Source organism: Spea bombifrons, chromosome 9 (assembly GCF_027358695.1).
Source record: "Spea bombifrons isolate aSpeBom1 chromosome 9, aSpeBom1.2.pri, whole genome shotgun sequence".
Lineage (NCBI taxonomy): Eukaryota > Metazoa > Chordata > Amphibia > Anura > Pelobatidae > Spea > Spea bombifrons.
The window spans coordinates 28,903,838-28,922,162 of NC_071095.1; the positions used below are offsets into that span (position 1 = coordinate 28,903,838).

The following is an 18,325-nucleotide window of genomic DNA, read 5'->3' on the forward strand; positions in this document are numbered from 1 at the left end:
GGCTGTTTGTTGCTCCCAGTATTTATGTAGGGCTGCTCCCCTTGGTCAAGCCTAGTGGAGCAATCCCTTACAATACATTACTGGGTATAAATAAGGCCGGATCTGAAAGACAGCGGCAATGGGCAGTAGGTTGTCAAATCTGGTCCCTCTTTGCCCTAACAAGGATACAGAATAATATACAACCTTTCCAAGTGTCTCGATCCCCTGATCAACCTTTCTATAACAAAGTAATTATAAGAGCTTAGAAGAGAACGGCCTACAGTAGATGCCGGGTTAACTTATAGAGTATCTAAAACCTAAATAAATGACACCCATGACTCTTCCGTTTGGGTTTAGCTTGTTTTTCTCTCTTGAGATCACCCAATAAACCTTCGTTTGTAGAAAACAATCTGATACAAATTCATCCGAGACAGAAAAGAGTCTTCCAAAAATCAGGTGAAGAAAACTGAGTGTCAATTGGGCATTGGGGGAGCATTATAGTCCTCTGGTCTGAAGATACATGTACCTATTGCTGTTTAAAATATGTGTAATACTTGTGTTCTTGTGCCTCTTACACTCTTAGCGGGAGACAGATGTAATTGTCTCAGCAGGAGGTAGTTTTATAATGTTGTACCTGAATATATTATCTCTGCATAACTTAAATATGGAATCTAATGTGTGCCTGCTAATTTAAACTATTTTTATATAATATTGATTTGTGTGTGTATGTGTGCAAAGGTTGGTTTGCCACTTTTTCTAAATCTTTCTTGTTAGTAAAAACTAACGCAATGGTGTCACTTCAATGCCAATAACTATGTACAAAATTAGGGGTCTAATTTGAAGCAAAACTGGTGGGACAATGGAATCCCTGTGAGCTTAATCTATGCACAACAATGTTTCTGCATGCTAAGACAGCTAAAATTTATGTCAAATTACTAATTCCACTAAAGAAGAAAAATGTGTTGTAGTGCCGCTAGTTATAGCCTTAGAACTGACCTAAAGTCCCTTTGCCATACAAAGGTAAATAATACTCTGTGTGCAGTCTGATTTTAAGATTAAGAGCAGCTTACCAACATTTAAATATTAGTGGTTGCATGGCCAAGCACTATACCAAAAACCCAAACTATTCCTCCTAATGAATTGTTGGTCAAAAGTGACAGAAGTCTCCAACTGATCAGAGTAACCCTGATTTCACTGTTTTCTATGAATGCCACCCACTATAAGCATTCTAATGAAGATCTAAAAATATTGATTTTGTCTATAATGGTCAGGGTCCACTCAGTATTTAAAAGGCAGCCTCTAAAAACAGAGGACACAAATGAGAGCACAAGTGACCATTAGATTAAGGAATCATGACTTAGTCATTCATTTGGAAATGTGTATTTCATTTTGCTTTCATGTACAATGCCACAACTGTTATGATGCTGGCGTATCGGCAGAGATGGACGCCAATAGGCGAAGTGGACAGTTATGACTTCTACCAATAACATCCATTCAATGAGTTTAGCCCTAGGTCATGATGATCATCTAGACTGCAGGAACACAATACTGAGACATGATCAGAGGATAGGATCAGAGGATAGGATAATTTCAAAGGCATCAGACACGATCAAATGTATAAAAAGCCACAGGTAGTGAGACATAGGGTTATGCCAAGTCACCCAATGCATTAGAAATATAAATTTGCTAATTGCCGTTTTTTTTGCTCATTTGTGTTTTACATCTGTTGAATACATCTCACAAAACTACTTTATAAAATTTACCAAGAGAAATGTTATCTATACATTTCATTTACCTATTGACCATAGCAACACATACTAACTGCAATGAAAATAGGAATATACTGTATTTACAAATAATGTAACAGAAAAACTGTTAATATGTTACTGATCACCTTGATATTCCAGATTACCAATCCAGGAGTATGCACATCTCTCTCCCTACATTTTACCTTATATTGTGCAGGGGCCTTTTTTAGAAATACATTCCCCTATTCCTAAAAATAAATAGATTATTTCTAGGTGAGAAAATCCGGCTACAGATTAATTTATTGAACAGAATCGTGTTCACCTTGCTTTTAAAAACAGACCAAAATATATTTTGAGTCAATATTTCTGCAAACTATCCTGCGTCTTCATCATTTTAAGAAAGAAAAAAAACAAATGAATAACTGTTTTTCCTCCAGATATTATTATTATTTTTATTATTTGATTATCAGTTGTGATATCCTGCAGCTGCTGCCATTCTGCTACCTGCAGAGTGATCTAAATCTCAGACACAATTTTCTTCTCCCCTCCATTCCTTAACATCTGCTGAGCAACAGACTGTGAGAAGCCTACAATGTGAGAGCAGCAGCACAGGAGAGGACTGCACAGCTGCGTTAGGCGTGCACACGTGTGCTGGATCTGGCACCATTTACCTGGATCGGAATCCTCCCAGCCTGCTCACCCAAAAAAACTGAGCCAAACTGACAGCAAGAATCCAACTATGAATGTGTCCGTCTGTTTACCAGCCTACCCATCTGTCTACTTTCTTGCTTCATTATATCTTACTACCTATGTCTGGTACGATTCCATAACGGGCATTGTTTTCAGCAGTGACAGACAGTCAATACTGTCTAACGCTAAAGCTTTTTGTAAAGACCAGTGATGCCTTTGTGATGACTAAACACCAATAATAATAATAATGGTCTTCTTATTTCTTCTGCATAAAAGTTGATCTACTAAAGCCCAGGTTATCACAAGAATTTCATAGGAGACTTATCGTATCTTCTTCCCAAAATAGGATTTCTATTGAAATATGATAGTTGTACCCTAGTAGTAATATAATCAATAATAGTTTTATCCCCAATGCTATTTCTACCCATGTGTGTGTCAGTATGTGGGGAAAACAAACCAAGCATGTCCAGAACATCCCCTAATGTGTGGTTCGGTAATAAACCTTACCCAATAATAAAAGTAAGGAGCTCGGGAAAAAGGTGATTTAGGACATCATAACCCGGTTCCTTAGACTAAAGCAACATTTCTACAGGAATGGACCAGTAGAAGAGAGAGTTGTTTGTGTTAGATCACCAGGAATCCCAGTCTTTCAGACTCCATTAGAATGGGGTATATATGGGAGGACTAGCAGTGATGGAGCCCCTCAACAAAGCTCTGGTCAATAATATAGCTATCACAGTTGTTTTCCCTCATCTAAGAAAAGAAAAAAAAAAATCTGATTCACCGACACATGCAATAGAATGAACATAATTCTTCCCCACTGTTGGACCACAGGCAGATAGTGGACAATAAGCTTTGGTTACAGAAACAAAGGCTTACTTATTCAGGAGAGACTTTAGAAGATCAAAAATGTTTAGCTTGGACATCTCTATTTTATATATGTCACTAAAAGACATCAAGAATTTTATTTCCAACTGCAAGGAATAGAGGGTCATTGGAAGAGGAGATTGATCTGGGGTCAATTGGGGGTCCTGCCCTTTGTCAGGACTAGGACAGCACCACTAATAACTACACGATTCGATAAATATCTTTTTCAAAATCACTATAGCTTTGTGGCTTGATGACATTTCTGTCCTACAATTGTTTTCCGACGAGGTCTAATTTTAATCAGTGAGGTCCCTGATGTTCTGCTCACGTTACCCTCACCTACAAAATTCTATGTAAAATCTAACATATGGGTATATAGAGAGGCATTTAAAGAGGCCTAGAAGAAAGCGTTCTCAAACGGTAGGACGACCAGAAAACATATACTGCAATGGTTCATTAAAGTAATCCTAGCCTATATAATGCATTCTTCATGTATCCCTCATAAGGTTTAATCCTACCCTAGGGTTGGCCCTGACACTTCGCCAGTAACCTCCTCAACTCAAACATAGTAATGACCTTGAGTTCATATTACAGTCTGGGAAAGAGACAATGCCAAGCAGGTGTACCATGTCCATAGTGATATAAAGCTATTAGCCCATAAATGCTTTCATCAGGCGGCCATTTGTAATTTGGGATCCGTCATGATGCTCTTTAAAAACAGTTCTATCCTTGTGACAAGAAGATAATTGTTTTAAAACAATACGTTGTTTTTAAAGAACCTTTTGAAAACGCGGCCATTGAAAAACTCATAGAACATAAATAATTACTCGTCGTAAAAGTACGTTTTCTCCACTCTGCACACTTTAAAACAGCATTACGTCAATGAACTCCCTATTGTTGCCTCATCCTCAAGAATCCAGTACAGAATTTGTTAATGATAAGTATTGCATATTAAACACATAAGATTATATGTAGTCCATGGCTCTCAAATTGCTAATCGATGGAACTTCCATCAATCTTTACCTAGTCGCCAAAAGTTTTTTTTGTTAACAAATGTCATCATCAATAGACAAACCAACAATTTTCCATGGATGCAGAGGATAGAGATGTGTGCTGTGTGCAAATGAAAGGGTTAAGCCCACAGATGTAATGTGGCTCTCAACATTTGTTTAATGGCTTTGTGCACTCACCAAGGGTCTTAGTTCTGCTCTGTGGATCGTGTGAGATAAAATAAAAGACAGAGGAGAAATAGTCAAAGTCACAAAATTGAGTTCTATTCTTTCATTGCTTGGGGCAGTTTTATTCTCTTATTTTGACCTCCTGCAGGAAGAAGGCCTGGGAAGAGAGGACGGAGTAACACCTGCATCTACATTGAAGTCGTGGCATTTCTGAAAAGCCTGAAGAGGGAAAGGACATCAAAAATTGTCCATCTATGGAATAATGCAGTAATTCTTACCTCCATGCATTCCATAGAGTCCTTAACCCTATGCTACATAAGTAGGGTATAATGAATGTGAATGTCCAGGATTCTGTTATTTTTAAACACAGAAATTCTAACAATTCTGTATTTTTCTCAGTATAATTATCACAAAGCCACCTGGGTCTACATTTTTAAGCACTGAATCAGGGCATAAAGCCACAGAATGTACACTGCAGCTGAGAGGATTGTGTTCTTCCCAATATTTCTTTCATAGAATTATTAACTTGTCATTTAAAAAAAAAAAAATTGGACTAATAATGGTTGGTTTCTGTTGCCCTTTTTTTTCCAGGACCACTAGCTCTTCAACCAGTACCAATGTACCAAAGTTGCCCATTATTGACACCGTCATGGCCAATTTGGACATTTCAGAGGTCTTACTTTTCAGAAGCAAATATACACTATATGGACAAAAGTATTGTTACACCTGACCATGAGGGACTTTTATGACACAGCATTCTAAATACATAGACATTAATATGAAGTCGGTCCCCCAGATTCCACTCTTCTGGGATGGCTTTCCACAGGATTTTGGAGAGTTGCTGTGAGAATTTTTGCCCATTCATCCAGTACAGCATTTGTGAGGTCAGGCACTGATGTTGGATGAGAAGGTCTGGCTCACAATCTGTGTTCAAGTTCATCCCAAAGGTGTTCGATGGGGTTCAGGGCTCTGTGCGGTCCGGTTAAGTTCATCCACACCAAACTCATTCAAAAATGTCTTTATGGAGCTTGCTTTGTGCTCTGGATCACAGTCAGGCTGGAATAGAAAAGGGCCTTCCCGAAACTGCCTCATTCAGCATACCAAGACGTTATAGATAATGCTATGCTTCCAACTTTGTGGGAACAGTTTGGGGAAGGACCTTTTCTATTCCAACATGACTGTGCCCCAGAAGAGTGTTTAGAATGTGAGGTCATAAAAGTCACTGTTGGTGTAACAGTCAGATGTCCTAATACTTTCGTCCATACAGTGTATTTGGATGTATAAGTCATGTTTTTTTTTTTATTCTTTTCTCTGAAATATGCCAAACGAATGCAGACAACTTTAAAGAATGTCACAAAAATGAATCACTAATTATTTAGGAGGGACGTGTTATTTTCACAAATTCTGAACGTTTATTAGGTTCAGTATACTTAGTTGTAAAGTGTTCTGGAAACCTGGCAGCAGGGCATTAAAACATGCCTGGAGGGTTAAAATAACCGCTTACATAAATATCTTGGTGGGCGTAAGGCTATATCTACGTTGAGAGCTGAGGTCTCAATTAGCTATTAAATTACTGTTCCCCTTGCCAATGGATTCACCAAAATGTTCTCCAGCCCAATGGCCCAGTTTTTAATTCCTGGTTACACATGGGATTTAGTCATCTAGGGTTCAATCACTAAACCGTGAGCCGCAGGCAAGATTAGGGGAAGACTGTGAGAGTCAGTGTAGTCTTCCCTCCTTCTGACCCTACCGTGACATTGAGAGGTCCTCTCCCCCGTAATCATCCCCAGAGTCCCTTTGTCCCCTCATTCACTATTCCACACTTCTTTTCCTTCCTTCCTGTAGTTCAGGTATAGATCAAATAAACACATGTAAACAACACTTGCATGTATGGCATTGCACGTATAGTCCAACAGAATAACACACAAACCCAGCTTTGTAGGTATAGATCAACTGAGGATCACATGTAAACTCTGAACCGCAGGTATAGATCAACTAAATAAGATATACAAACCCCGGTATACATAAATAATTTACACACACAAATTAAAGCCTAGTCTGAGCCATCTTTATCCCCATACAGCCCAGCATAAGATATATCTTCGCCCCCAAACAGCCTATCCTGCGCCATCTTTGTCCCATAAACACCCTGCCTGTACCATCTTTGTCCCATAAATTCACTGCTTGTGCCATCTTTGCCTTTCCCCAAATCACTTATATACATCTATGATGCACACAAAACACTTATACAGTCACTCACTTCATTCATTTACACCATTCCTTCACGCAATTATTCATTCTCACTCATTCGACCAAATCATTTACATATTCATTAATGCATTCTCACAATTCATCTACACATTAATTCATGAATTTCTCCTTCACACAATTTATCCACACATTTACCCATTCACGCAATTCTTCTATACACCAATTCATTAACTCACCCATTCACACAATTCATCCACACATTACTTAATTCATTATCTTACTCATTCTTTCAAGATTCTTTCTACCCCCTTTCTCACGATCTCTTCCCCCTTCTCACTATCTACCCCCTCTCCTCCCCCCTACTCACTGCCGTTTACCCGCTCTACTACCCTTCTCACTATTTACTATCTACCCCCCCTTTGCAGTTCACTTAACCTGGTGATAGCTGCGCGTCGCGATATGATGTCATATTCCAGTGCTCATCACGAAGCGCCGCGACCAAGGCCTCGAGCTCCCACCACCACAGTCAGGGCAGCGGTAGAGAGCAGAGGAGACAAAAGGGGCTGAGCGGTTGCTAAAAACTTTTTCACGTGCAACCACTTGCCGCCCCTCTCTCTCCTCCTCTCCCTGTTGCCTCTGCGCGGCCCTGGCGATGGGATGAGCGCATGGTGCCATCTTATTCTTCCCCTCCTCCCAAAACCTATCCCTTTAATATTTGATGCAGTAAATGTGCATCATAAAATACATAGTTTATCTATGTACTTAAAATGCGCGTAAACACTTAACTTTGGTCAGCCTCCTGATTCCTAAGATGTATATATCTGCTGTAAACAAGGTTAAATTTGTTAAAAGGGACAGAGAAAAGGATGAAAGTTTGTACTGCAGCTTGGTGAGTTGAGAATGATCTAGGACCATTATCTCAATAAGAGAGGTTGGGGGGGTAACGGAGCAAGTCTTAAAAGGAAACAGCCAAACAAGTCTGCTCTATACATCATATTAGGCTTTCCAATATTTAGATTTCAGTTTCGGGATGCCTTCTTTAGCAAGGTTTGCTTTGATGAATTTGAAGACAGAAGGGTTAATCGCAGAGAATTCTGCTTATATCCCAAGCTTAGAGCTCTGTGTGGGTGAAAATGTGTTAAAATCTCCAGCCTGTATTAATTTGCTGCTACAAGAATACAAGCTAAAAATAACTGGTTTATAATGACTGCATTAAGAAAAAGGAGCGGAGACGCAGCAGTGTTTACCTATAGGACTGTAGAATGTCATTGGGAAAATAAAGACCCTGGAGAATTAAGATACATAGTGAATGCATTCTGGCACTTTTCTATAGTTATAGGGGTCAGTATAAAATAATTAAAAAAAAACAAAACATTCTTAAATTGTTTGTTTTTTTTATTATTTTATTTTAAGGGCAAGATGAATGAATTTAAGTAAAATGTCATTAAGATCTTGTAAGGGGGAGTAACATACCTCCCAACATTTCAATTAACAGAAAGGATACTTTTGATAGACATGGCTAGGGTGCAAGGCTTTGACAAGACCTTTTTAATACAACTGTGATCTATTGATAGCCATTTACAAACACACTTTATGGATAGATATTTACAAAAACACACTTTATGTTTACTCCCATTTTATTGTGAATTTTAGGGTTATTGAAAACTGTGATGCATTTAAAAGGAATGCTGAACCTAAGCCTCCCTCCGAAGGCAGCATGACGAAGCAATACTACAAACATCCATTGTGTTTATAGACAGGTTACAAGATCTGATGTCAACAATGGCTCGTTGAGCTGCAGTGCACCAGAAAGCCTGATCAACCGATTAGGCAATCTGCCCCCGGTAAAGCAGCCCAGGCCAGAATATGCAGATGTGTAATACCACAAACACCTTGAGCTCCTAGTGGAGAAGGACAGAGGGATTTGGGGCTCAAATGATAGCCTCAGCTAAACAGGGACAACCATAAACACCCTTTATTCTCCTCCTGGTACATGTGTTCTCTTGCCAGCAGGCTAATGGGCCATCAAGCCAAAGAAGAGTAGCCAACTAGCCCTTTGTGGAACACTCTGAAGAGCAAGTCAATAAAAAGGGGCTTTTATGTGACCTCTTGATTTTTTATATTATCTGTTTAAAGGAATACTCCAGCTGTTGATTGACATTGTTAGAAAGAAAAATATATACATCTAAGATCTATGAAAATGTACTCTTTAGATCATAAATAAGGGTAATGTATTCTTACACAATACATTTCCATTGGTTTGCCTACTAAATGGGAACATTGGTATAGCCATATTAACCCAAGATAAAAATGTCTTTACATAGAATTTTTAAAAAAATATATATTCACATAAAAATGGTGTAAACTTGCATAACCTTTCTGGACATCAGGTCCATAAATGGATACCATTTGAAACAGAGACCTCTGGGCTCCCAAAAGCTTATGTAACTTTTTTTTATTATTTTTTTTTATGAACTTCAACATAAGACTCATAATTGGAGATATTGGATCAGTGAAAGTAAGAGGCAAACTAACCCCTTTAAGTAACCTTCTCAGCAGAGTTTACTTTTACTCAACAAGAAGAACCCTGGAAGGGTTGTCTGCTGGAGGGGGAAGTTGTTGTTCTTGCCAGTTTAACCAAACACAACTTGTAACTAACATTCATCCTGACAGTAAAATTACATTATATAGAAATTATATATTTGATTAAACTCTGATGTGTCAGAACACTTTTTAGTACGAGGGAGGGAAAAAAAGGCATTCCTGCTAACTTTTCCAATACTCAAACAATAGCTTCCCAGACTGTTAAACAACTGGCATTTTGGGGGGTTAAGCATTGCATGGGTTAAAGTGACAGGTAACAATGTTCTGTAACACTGCTGCCCCCAGGTGCCCTCTACATGTAATTACAACAAACACCATGTCTAAATATATTTGGTAAATAGTAAATACCCCATGATAGCTATTGTAAAATAAATAGCATTTTGGAAAGAGTTCTAGCAGGAGATGTTTCATGAACAAAGCTTTTACCTTTAAATCCTGCAACACATTATCCCTGGTAAGATCATTGCCCATTCTCCTAGTTCCCAAGTGTCAAAGAAACAACGTCACCACATTCACCAGGAGGTGTTTTTGTGGAGACATCATGCCAAGCATTGGTTCCATATACGGACATACGGTCCTACTGCCTTCATGTTCATGAGGACATAGCAGTGACATCCGGAATCTTTTAGGGTAGATGTAAATAATGTCAATGTGAAGGACAGAGAGTGCTCAACAGGGCAGTCATCACAAAAAGAATTCTTTTTCATACAGGTTGTACATCCTGCATTGCGTTGGCTATTCAGGATTCAGGTTATGAGAAAACCGACTGAAAAATTATAAGCAGGGGAATTCTGATTGTTTTTAATGCCACATAGGAGCGGACAATAAATACAGTTTTATGAGAAGTGTAACATCGGCATGACGCTTTTGTACATACTGAGCTTGTTTTCGCCTATAACCAGCATACATAAACTCATCCTCCTTTATTAGAGTAAAATAGCAGTTTTTCATTATAGAAGATGCTGTGCTTCCGATGCATTTCCCCCGGCGGTTAGGTAAAGGATTGACCCCACCAGTGCCGCGCCATGTCTTTGGGAGACTGCTACACAGGAAACCTTACTAGATCAATGAAAACAAATGGGGCCAATCAACAACACAATTTACAAAACTTGACACAATGCTTTCTTTATATGTATACATGGATAGATATAAATAGTTGCTATCTCTTCTGTAAGAGATGGCAATGTGTCCAAGCACGTATTAAACTTGTCATATTTGTATAAATAAATGTATTGCTTTGAAAGGTTGTTTGAATATACCCTTTTGGAACATCTAAGCTCTTAGAATGGTGAAGATTTCTGTATAGTAAGTACAGTCAAAGTTTGTGCTAGGCGGTATTAGGAAAATCTAAAATAATTTATAATCCATCATGTCCTACAATTATAAAAATAAATGGGTTCTGTTCCTAGACGAACAATTTAGCTCTATATTACATAGGACCAGCCAACCACTTTCTGCAGCAGAAGCTTATTGGGCAGGGCCGTAGGCCTCGGGAGCAGCTGCGAGGGGGCGCACAGCCGACCGATCAGCAGCTGCAGCCTGCAGGACTAGTTGGGAAGATGATGGAGCTCGTGGGCAGTTGCCCAGGGGCCCAGCGTTCTAGGGACTGACGTGGTGAATCACATTGCAGCCAGCAGTGTGTGTGTTTGTAAGCTGGTATGTATGGGGAGTGTGTGTGTGTGTGTGTGTGTAAGAGCATTATAGGTTTTGTAAGCTGGTGTGTGTATATGTGTGTTTATGGGCACGTGTATATAAGGGATGTGTATGTGTATATGCGTGTTTATGGCCACGTGTGTAAGGGCAGTGTATGTGCATATGCATGTTAATGGGCAGGTGTGTATAGAGGCAGTTTGTAAGGGCCGCGTATGTGTATATATGTGTGTGTTTGTAAGCTGGTGTGTATGGGCAGGGTATGTGTATTGGCAGTGTGTGTGTGTGTGTGTGTGTGTGTGTGTGTGTAAGAGCATTATAGGTATTTGTATGTTTGTAAGCTGGTGTGTGTAAAGGCAGGGTTGTGTAAGGGAAGTGTATGCGTATATGCGTGTTTATGGACAGTTGTGTGCAAGGGCAGTGTATGCGTATATGCGTGTTAACGAGAAGGTGTGTGTAAAGGCAGTGTGTATGTGTAAATGTGTAAAGGCAGTGTAAAAAAATAGCTGGGGGCACAATTTTCCATTCTTGCCTCAGGCACAAAAGGAGCCATAACTCTCCTTAACAGTCTACTGATAATTCTTCTATAAGTAAATAGACCCCCCAAATGGTCATTTGTTTTTTCAATCAAGGGACTGTTCCATAAATACAGTCCTGCCTGTATTGCCATAATAGTGACCTCCTGGTTATTCTTCATCGATTATGCTCTAGAGCCCAAGTCAGACTGTTTATTACCAGCCCAACTTGTTCCTGCTTCTAAGTTTGCACTTTGCAGATCAAGAGGTCTTCCTATTCCTTCACTGTTGCCTTGAGCTCCGTTCCTGATCTACTTCCTCGATTCCCTGTCAGAAGTCACATTCTCCTGACCCCAACAAGCCAAGCCAGATCTGTTAAGACCTTTACTTATTTAAAAAGATTTCCTTTCCATAAAAAAAGACCTTTCAGGGGCAGTTTGCACTTCCGAGTGAGATGGTGTCTGCTTTACTACGCCTGTTCCATCACACCACAATGTGTGTGAGTTTGTTTTTAACAACTTAGTTGATATAAAACTGCAACAAATTCTTGATCTTAAAAGTTACGTTCGAAAGACTATATCAACATCTCAGAAGATACTATCAAGAAACTTAAAATTCTTGGATTTTGTCCAAATGTTAAGGTTGATTTGAGATTTTTTTGTTACACGGGTACATTACTTAGCTGCAGTTCTTTGAAAGTCCTGATATAAGATCAGGTGCTTGCAGGGCCACCATCATAAATTTTAATGCTCTAGGTGCATTATCTTGCACTTATATAGTGTTACTATGTGTATATATTATATATATATATATATATATATATATATATATATATATATATATATATATATATATCATGCATAGCGTTATACATACTGAGCCAAACACAATACAGTACACTTGCATGCACACGCTGCTGTATCTCTACCCCATGGCATAACAAAAAATGCAGAGGCACCTCTGAGAGACGTACAGATAGGACCCTCAAACTCCTCTTACACACATAGTAACATACTTACACATACATAAAGTAACATTTTCACACACACTAACATACTTACACATATTAACACAGACATGAACTAATATACTGACATACAATATCATACTTACATATCCACAATAATATACACTTACATACAATAACTACAGCAGGGACCAAGGCAGCCGGGTAGGACCTCCCCTTTGAAAACAATTTAAAATAAGGTCTAGTGATACTACTTCAACTACTATCAGGTAAAGAAGGACCCCTCCAAAACAGTAGAGAGTCTTCTGCCAAAAAGAAGATTTCATGTCATGGCTGAGCTACACTGATCCAATAAACAGCTGTCCCTTGGTTCCCCTTAAAAACTGCCAGTGTCTGGAGGTCAAGGAGCGCACCAACTGATGAAGCAAAGTGCGTTTAAATGACATAACTCCCGGGAGCCTGGCATAACGTGGCACCAACAGTACTGATGGCACAGTCAGCAAAACCATAAGACACCTAAGGAACCTATAATAGCACAATAGAGGTCTGAAGAACATGTAAACTTTAGCTATAGACTGCAACAATATTGGAATAAGGGTATTAGACAACTGGGCACCCTCTGGAGGGCTTGAAGGTCATCCTGTCTGCTCCACCAATCAGGAGTCCCACACCTTATGGGGCCGGGCCACGTGCTACCAATTAATGGCTGTGATGCGCATGAATGTCCAAGATACACCAATCGTGATCACGAGATTGTGTCATACTACAGCCCAAAGCTTTGTCTGTGGACCCCATGATGGAGATGCTACCCGCACGTGTGTTTCAATCTCAGCCTGAATTACATTATGAATGTATATGGGCGAAGAAAAGTACCAAAATTGTAATGGACAATTAATTAATTGTAATGTATGGAAAGATCAGTCTAGAGAATCCCCCTTGTAACAGCGTTGCCCTGGGGCCCCACCTGATCTTGATCTGCCCCTGGGCATTCCCCTCCCACACAGTTCCTGGATTTCGCCACCTGAAATTTTGGGGGTTATGACATGGTTTCTATCAAACCTCTGGGATGGTGAGATTTTATAGCATTCCTGTTAAGTTTTCCAGTTCATAGGATTAGCAGAGCTATGAATGTGATCAAACTACCTAAACCAACACAACAGAGCAGGCTGTACAGTATCTAGTTCTACAGAAGACAAACATCAGGATCCTAATCAAAGTAGCAGCCCCATTAGAGGGAGATTTCACATATCAGAGTCTTCAAACACTAGAGCTGATACTGAATGAAAAATCTGCTTTATTCTTTTAACAGTGGCAAAAGTAAGTGATTGAAGATGAACTATTGTTAGAAGTGGTGCTCTAGCATTATAGAACACTTTCCAGTGACTCTGACTTAGACCTCCATTTTAGTATCGGGCCAAAGCTACCAAATCAAGCGACCTTCAAAACCCACTGGCCCAAAAAAGAAATACACAAATTATTAAGTTTGTGTGAAACTTACAAGAACTGCCTGCTGTATTCAAATACCGCTTGCACGCATGCCAATTATATTGCAGATGGGAGATATGTAGGAACGAAAAAAGGGAGGCAGGCTTGGAGCAAGGTCTGAAGCAGTTAGAGAATTAGAAGGGGAATAACAAAAATAATGATTCATATTAAAAGAGTAACAACATTAGTTAGAACACTTGTAGGCTTGCTTTTAATGTTTTAATTACCAAGGGAAAGGTCCCTGTCACGCTCCAGAGTTAAATGGACGTATGAGCAAAATCTGAGACACAGTATATGGGAACTGTTCCTATGCTACATACCCCCCAAAATTTCAGATGCCTAAATTGGGACACCTGCGTTGTGGGTGCGACAAAAGGTGAGGAAGGATGCGAGAATCCACCCGTCCACCCTACGGCGCTCAGCTTCAGTGTTGCAAGTTGGGCACATCACAGCTGCTTAGGATGGTCAGGAAAGATCAGAAGATCTCTCCACCTGGTCCAAATGCAGGACAGTGCAAGAGCTACCCAGAAGCACCGCCTGAAAATCGTGACTGTCCTGCAAAAAATCAAGACTCTCAAAAGGACAATAAAGACTCATGAGTTACAAACTGTATTCTAAAACCCTGAGTTTTAAAGTTTAGTTCACTAAATAAACCCATGAAACAATGTTTACAATTTAAAATGGGCAACATATGCATTCTAGAAAGCCAGCTTGAGGGTACACCATTGGTACGCCCTGCTCTCAGGATTTGTAATTAAAGGGACATTTAGTATTTTAGGACTTTCTTTAATGGAGCTCTATAGATTCCCTTTCATTGGCAGTATACTCTGTGGTGCTGCCTGCAAGAAAGTGGCCAGCAGCCACATCTGGTTTTATGTTCCTTTTATTAGGACCCTTCTTGTGCTCTTATGTGATCTCACCCCAACACACATTTATCTACCAAACTCCCGGATGACTGACAGAACCCTTCATCCGTGTGTCGTACACACGGACAGTACAGCGTAGTCCGTGTCTCAGATTTCCCTTTTGGACCATCTCAGGCTTTCCAGGACCCAATGATACCCTAACTTGGATGTGACCATACCTGAGAATTTCTCAGAGCTGGAACAATTCAGAGAGACAGGGCTTGTCTAGCTGAAGGGTGGCACTAGATATATAGAGGGCAGGGGATTGCCCTAACCGAATGATATACATCTCTACACATATATTAATGGACATGGAACTCAATGAGCCCCCAGGCAAAACTTTGAGAGATCTCACTCACAGAGATGTTTGCCCGAGGAGCATGAGCTCCAGTTCTTTGTGGGGGCCACTTTGCAGGTGACCTTTAAGCATGCCCTTGGCCTTAATACAGTACACACAGTTTCCTATTGCTGAATATTTGCTTTCGCAAATATACATGCTTTTCACGTGTGTCTGTACTGTGCTTGCTAAGGTACCACCGCTAGTCAGATCCGGCAAGAGAGTGGCCATACCTAGTCCTCACCAGGTTCCAGTCTCTGCCTCTTCAAAGTGATTTGGGGTTAGTTCTCCTCCTTTATTTCAGCTGCCCCACCACAAAGTACATTCCAAATAGTAGACTCAAATCAGGGAGGCAACATTGTTTTGATTGTTGCTAAACACATGTTGTTGACATACACCAAACAGTCCCAAAAATTCTCTAACTCACCCTGATGTCTCAGAAAAAAAAGAGAAAAGCCTAAAACGTAGGTGCTTTGCAATTACAGCGTTATCAGCCGAACACTGTGTCGAGGGTGGTATTTGAGAATTTGATTACTGTGTTGCCCTACAAGTATGATAATGCTGACTGATTAAAATCACTGTTTTTTTATTTAATACAGTAAAAAAAAAAAAATGTTCTGAAAAACAAACACATAGAATGATTTCCTAGGTTTAACTATTCATTTGCCAGTGACACAAATCATGCAAAATGCAAGATAAGATGGGTTAAAAACTGCGATGAAAAACCCAACTGCATATTCTGGAAGCCCCGAGCAGAGCAATGCCCAAAGACAGCGTCTTATTAAAATAAAATAAAGCAAAAAAATAAATAAATAAAATAATCCTTCATTTTGTCATTGTTTAGCAACAGAGATGTGGTAAATATTACCCATGTGGCAACGCCAGGCTCCTTGTTTACTTGCAATTTAAATGATCGGGCCCAACCCTGACAAAACGAATGAAAGTGTTTCCATGGCAACGGGGACAATATACGTCTTTTTATTTCACAGCAAGCCGGCGAACATATGGTTTGGTTTTAATGGACGCTTGGCTTCCCATTATCATAATAGTAATGTAAGGACTCAGGCAGAATAAGACAAAAACATAACATTTGAAATGAATGGATATTCTGAACGACTAGAAAGCAGGCTTACGGCTAGAAGAAGAAGAAAAAATTGTCCGTTTCATTTCAGCTTCTATTAGGATTTGTGAGAAATATTTTAGTATCATAACATGCTATAGCGTATTATCGGGAATACACCACTTTTAAATTGCATAGTATGGGATCTTTAATTAGATGGTCAGTTGCACATCGTAACAAACACGCCTGCAGTCCCCCCTACACAAGCTAATTAAGCCACATTTTCATCCAATTAATTAAGTATAATTTATGCAGAACCTGTTAACGTGGACAGACTCATTAAATTCTAGTTTTCTCTTTCTCTGAGCGTTTGATTGAGAATTAACCAAAAACATGGCCTTTTCTTAGAGATATTGTATAGTGGAACATGACTATGCCGCTATGTAGACAAACAAATCCATGCCAATAGATGCTACGTTCACTGGGGGGCGAGTTGGCGTTAGAAGAGCACAGAGATGACCGTTTTCATCTTGGGGCATTTATCAACAAGTTTAAAGGGGTAACTAAGATCTCCTAGCGTGTGCTTTCATTGGTTTCCCTTGTCACCGCCAACTGTGGAGCAATTCCCGTGACCACATCTGGGAACTTTCAAGGGCAAATGGGCAGATTCTGGGGGTCAAGCAGTCTGCAGCCAATTACTTCTTCTTACTGTTATAATAACTATTATTAATAATGGTGACAACAAAATGGTAAGTCACTTACTTAAAAAGTTAATATTTCAATGGTTTCTCGTTCAGCTCATTTAGAAAGTGCCCAGGGATTCCAAACGCTTGTGAGTCAGGCTAACATGCAGAGCTTGGCCAATAGTCATACCTACAAACTGTCCTGGTTGAAACTCTATATTCTCAGTTTGGCCCCTTATAATCACTGTCCAGTCCTTTCTACTCTCAGCCCCATATTCTTGTGAACGGTTAACTCCACCCAAACACCTGTTTGGGGACAAAGATGGCTCACGCTGGGCTGTTTGAGGACAAAGTTGGCTCACTCTGGACTTTATCTGGGTGCTGGTCAGGTTCTATGTGGGCAGTGTGGAAACCAGGGCTGGCTTTGGGGTGTGCATCCTGTGATCTGTGCCTGCAATTTAGGGGGTTTTAGCTATACCTTTAATGGCGAGTTTTTATGTGAATTCCAATTGATCTATACCTACAAAGCTGTTTTTTTGTGTTATTCTGTTGATCTATATCTGCTATGCTATGTATCCATACATTATTTATGTATACCTGCAAATACAGGGTTTGTATGTCTTATCCAGTTGCACGTGCTACAGGGAGTAAGTAAAAGAGAGGTATGGCTTAGTGAATGAGGAGACAAAGGGACTCTGGGGATGATTACAGGGGAGAGGATCTCTCAATGTCACGGTAGGGTCAGAAGAAGGGAAGACTTCACTGACTCTCACAGTCTTCTCCTAATCTGCAGTCAGTGTGGCAAATATATTTTATTGCAGGAGCGAGGGGAGTGAATGCATGCTAGGGAGCATGGAGCAGGGCCCAAGGAAATGCTTAGGGTCCAATTTATCAATATTTAAAAAATGTTTTTGTTAGAAAGATTAGCTGTTAACGTAAAAATACATTATTTTACCAGTGTTTCAAGTGATATATTATTGTACTTGTTTGCAATAAAAGATGGGGAGAAAGTGGGGTAGGGGATAGTGAGGAAAGAGGTATCTGATGGAGAAAAATGCTACCCCCCTCAGATTTTTAGGGGTTCCTGCTGATGTGTGTGTGTGTATTTAGCCATCTGGCACTTTATGCTCTGTAGGAATAAATTGAACTATGTAATTTTTACTTATCACGAGAGAAAACACCCTCTTGAATTTGTCATCATTTCAGTGGACAAAACGTTCTAAGCCCTGAAATCATTGAAAGGAAAAGTAAAGGTTTTGTGTTATTTACTCTATTTCAATTTGCATATTTTATTAAAAAGGATTAGTGGAACTCCATTGTGGGATCCCATGTGCGAAGAGTATTCCCAATCCCATCACATTGCATCAATATGAGTTAGAAAGTCAGGAAAAGATGGGCATGGATGGTGGGCTGATTCGGTGGTGCAACGGGGCACTTCACTAGAAC

At 39.8% G+C, this 18,325-nt stretch overlaps 1 protein-coding gene across 1 annotated transcript in view; it reads right to left on the reverse strand.

Moving 5' to 3' along the window:
* The window catches only part of PRKD1 (protein kinase D1), an 86,399-nt gene that overhangs the window by 520 nt on the left and 67,554 nt on the right, over positions 1-18,325 (reverse strand). The window lies entirely within an intron of this gene.